We start from the raw sequence: 4907 nt of genomic DNA on the forward strand, positions 1-4907 counted from the left end.
AACCTTGCTAGCATCTGTTATTTTTTGACATTTTAATAATAGTCATTCTGAGTGGTGTGAGATGACATCTCATTGTGGTTTTGATTTGCATTTCTCTTATGATTAATGATGTTGAGCATTTTCAAATACGCTTGTTGGCTATGTGTATGTCTTCTTTTGGGAAGTGTCTGTTGATGTTCTTTGCCTGTTTTTTAATGAGATTGTGTTTTTTTGCTTGTTAATTTAAGTTCCTTATCGATGCCGGGTATTAGACCTTTGTCAGATGCATAGTTTGCAAGTATTTTCTTCTATTCTATAAGTTGTCTGTTTACTCTGTTGAAAATTTCTTTTGCTGTGCAGAAGCTCATTAGTTTAATTAAGTTCCATTTAATTTTTGTTTTCATTGCAGTTTCTTTTGAAGTTTTCATCATGAAATCGTTGCTAGGGCCTATGTCCAGAATGAAATTTCATAGGTTTTCTTCTAAGGTTTCTGTAGTTTTAGGTTTTACATATAAGTCTTTAATCCATCTTGAGTTAACTTTTGTATGTGGTGAAAGGAAGAGGTCAGTTTCCAATGTTCTGCATATGGCTGGTCAGTTAGCCCAGCACCATTTATTCAGTAGGGAGTCTTCACCCCATTGCTTCTTACTGTTGACATTGTCAAAAATCAGATGGTTGTAAGGTGTGCAGCTTTATTTCTGGGTTCTCTAACCTATTCATTGATCTACGTGTCTGTTTTTCTGCTAGTACCATGCTGTTTGGTTACTGTAGCCTTGTACTATAGTTTGAAGTCAGATAGTGTGGTGCTTCCAGCTTTGTTCTTTTTTCTTAAGATTGTTTTGGTGATTCAGACTCTTTTTTGATTCCATATGAATTTTAGAATAGTTTTCTCAAATTATGTGAAAAAATGTCATTGGTACTTTGATAGGAATAGCTCTGAATCTCTGAATTGCTTTCAGCAATATGATAATTTTAGCAACATTAATTCTTTCAATCCATGAGCATGAAATAATTTTACATTTGATTGTATCACCTCTGATTTTTTTAGCGTGTTTCATAATTCATGTTGTAGAGATCTTTCACTTTCCTGGTTAGCTATATTCCTAAGTATTTTATTCTTTTTGTGATTATAGTGAATGTGATTGTGTTCTTGATTTAGCTCTCAGTTTGGACTTTATTGGTATATAGAAATGCAACTGATTCTTGTACATTGATTTTATACCTTGAAGCTTCCTCTCTTTTTATTTGAATGCCTTTTATTTCTTTCTCTTTCCTGATTGCTCTGGCTAGGACTTCCAGTATTATGTTGAATAGCAGTGGTGAGAGTGGACATCACTGCCTTGTTCTGGTTTTCAAAGGGAATACTTCAAGCTTTTTTTTATTCAGTATGATGTTGGCAGTGGGTTTGTCATAGATGCCTCTAATTGTTTTGAGGTATGATCCTTTAATGCTTAGTTTCTTGAGGGTTTTTAACCTGAAGAGATGTTGAATTTTATCAAAAGCCTTTTCTGCATCTGTTGAGATAGTCATGTGGTTTTTGTTTTTAGTTCTGCTTATGTGATGAATCATTTACTGATTTGTGTATGTTGAACCAACCTTGTGTCCCAGGGATAAAGCCTACTTGATAATGTTTTTTGATATGCTCCTGGATTTACTTTGCTAATATTTTGTTGAGGATTTTTGCATATATGTTTTTCAGAGAAATTGGCCTGATGTTTTATTTTTTTACTGTGTCTCTACTGGGTTTTGATATCACAATGATTCTTATAGAATTAGTTAGGGAAGAATCACTCCCCCCCCAATTTTTTGGAATAGTTTTCAAAGAATTGGTACCAGCTTTTCCTTATACATCTGTTAGAATTCAGTCGTAGATCTCTCTGCTCCAGGGCTTTTTCTGATTGGCAACCTTTTTATTACTGATTCAACTTTGGAACTCATTATTGATCTGTTCAGGGTTTCAATTTCTTCCTGGTTCAATTTTGGGAATGCATATTTTCAATAATTTATCCATTTTTTTCTAGGTTTTCTAGTTTATGTGCCTACAGGTGGTCATAACAGTCTCTGACTGGTTTTTGTATTTATATGCCCCCTTTGTCATTTCTGATTGTGTTTATGTGGATTTTTTCTCCTTTTTTTCCTGTATTATTCTAGGCTGTGGTCTACCAATTTTATTTATTCCTTCAAATAACCAACTTTTTGTTTTGTTTATCTTCTATATAGCTCTCATGTCTCAGTTTTATTTAGTTCAGCTCTGAATTTGGTTATTTCTTATCTTCTACTAGCTTTGGTTTTTTTTTTTTTTTTTTTTTTTTCCTTATTTTCTAATTCCTTTAGATGTGAGATTTCATTACTGATTTGAGATCTTTCTAACTTTTTGATGTGGGCATTTAGTGCTATAAACTTTCCTCTTAACTGTTTTAGTTCTGTCTCAGAGATTCTGGCCATGTAGTATCTTTGTTTTCATTTGTTAGAACAATTTCTTGATTTCTGACTTCATTGTTTATCCAAAAGTCTTTCAGGACCAGAAATTGTTTAATTGCTATTTAATAACATAGTTTTTGAGCGCTCTTCTTGATCTTGATTTCTAGTTTTGTTGTGCTGTGGTGCAAGATTGTGGTTGGTATGATTTTGGTTTTTATAATGTGTTGAAAATTGCAACATCCCCCAAGATGGCTTAATAGGAACAGCTCCAGTCTGCAGCTCCAAGCGTGACTGACGCAGAAGATGGGTGAATTCTGCATTTATGGGACTATGTGAAAAGATCAAATCTATGTTTGATTTGTGTACCTGAAAGTGACGGGGAGAATGGAACCAAGTGGGAAAACACTCTTCAGGATATTATCCAGGAGAACTTCTCCAACCTAGCAAGGCAGGCCAATATTCAAATTCAGGAAATACAGAGAACACCACAAAGATACTCCTCAAGAAGAGCAACCCCAAGACACATAATTATCAGATTCACCAATGTTGAAATGAAGGAAAATATGTTAAGGGAAGCCAGAGAGAAAGGTAGGGTTACCCACAAAGGGAAGCCCATCAGACTAACAGCAGTTCTCTCGGCAGAAACACTACAAGCCAGAAGAGAGTGGGGGCCAATATTCAACGTTCTTAAAGAAAAGAATTTTAAACCCAGAATTTCATATCCAGCCAAACTAAGCTTCATAAGTGAAGGAGAAATAAAATCCTTTACAGACAAGCAAATGCTGAGAGATATTGTCACCACCAGGCCTGCCTTACGAGGGCTCCTGAAGGAAGCACTAAACAACTGGTACCAGCCACTCCAAAAACATGCCAAATTTCAAAGACCATTGATGCTAGGAAGAAACTGCACCAATTAATGGGCAAAATAACCAGCTAACATCATAATGACAGGATCAAATTCACACTGAATATTAACCTTAAATGTAAATGGGCTAAATGTCCCAATTAAAAGACACAGATGGGCAAATTGAATAAAGAGTCAAGACCCATCAGTTTGCTGTATTCAGTAGAACCATCTCACGTGCAGAGACACATATAGGCTCAAAATAAAGGGATGGAGGAGGATCTACCAAGCAAATGGAAAGGAAAAAAAGCAGAGGTTGCAATCTTAGTCTCTGATAAAACAGACTTTTAAAAAGCAAAGATCAAAAGAGACAAAGGGCGCAGTGGCTCAGGCCTGTAATCCCAGCACTTTGGGAGGCTGAGGCAGGCAGATCACGAGGTCAGGAGATCGAGACCATCCTGGCTAACATGGTGAAACCCTGTATCTACTAAAAATACAAAAAATTAGCTAGGCATAGTGGTGGGCACCTGTAGTCCCAGCTACTCAGGAGGCTGAAGCAGGAGAATGGTGTGAACACAGGAGGTGGAGCTTGCAGTGAGCTGAGATCTCACCACTGCACTCCAGCCGGGGTGACAGAGTGAGACTCCGTCTAAAAAAAAAAAGAAAAGAAAAAAGAAAAAGAAAGAGAGACAAAGAAGGCCTTTACAAGGAATCAATTCAAAAAGAGCTAACTATCCTAAATATATATGCACCCAATACATGAGCACGCAGATTTATAAAGCGAGTCTTTGCAGACCTACAAAGAGACTTAGACTACCGCACAATAATAATGGGAGACTTTAACACTCCACTGTCAAAATCAGACAGATCAACAAGAGAGAAGGTTAACAAGGATATCCAGGACTTGAACTCAGCTCTGCACCAAGCAGACCTATTAGACGTCTACAGAACTCTCTACCCCAAATCAGCAGTGTATACATTCTTCTCAGCACAATATCGCACTTATTCTAAAATTGACCACATAATTGGAAGTAAAACACTCCTCAGCAAATGTAAAAGAACAGAAATCACAACCAACTGTCTCTCAGACCACAGTGCAATCAAGTTAGAACTCAGGATTAAGAAATTCAATCAAAGCCACACAACTACATGGAAACTGAACAACCTGCTCCTGAATGACTACTGGGTAAATAATAAAATGAAGGCAGAAAAAAAGATGTTCTTTGAAACCAATGAGAACCAAGACACAATGTACCAGAATCTCCAGGACACATTTAAAGCAGTGTGTAGAGGGAAATGTATAGCACGGAATGCTCACAAGATAAAGCAGGAAAGATCTAAAATCGACACCCTAACCTCACAATTAAAAGAACTAGAGAAGCAAAAGCAAACACATTCAAAAGCCAGCAGAACACAAGAAATAACTGAAATCAGAGTAGACCTGAATGAGATACAGACACACACACACACACACACACACACACACACACAAACCTTCAAAAAATCAATGAATCCAGGAGTTGGTTTTTTGAAAAGATCAAAAAAATAAATAGACTGCTACAAAGTCAAATAAAGAAGAAAAGAGAGAAGAATCAAATAGAAACCATAAAAAATGATAAAGGGGATATCACCACTGACCCCACAGAAATACAAACTACCATCA

This window comes from Rhinopithecus bieti, unplaced genomic scaffold, assembly GCF_001698545.2.
Source record: "Rhinopithecus bieti isolate Rb0 unplaced genomic scaffold, ASM169854v2 scaffold_4830, whole genome shotgun sequence".
Lineage (NCBI taxonomy): Eukaryota > Metazoa > Chordata > Mammalia > Primates > Cercopithecidae > Rhinopithecus > Rhinopithecus bieti.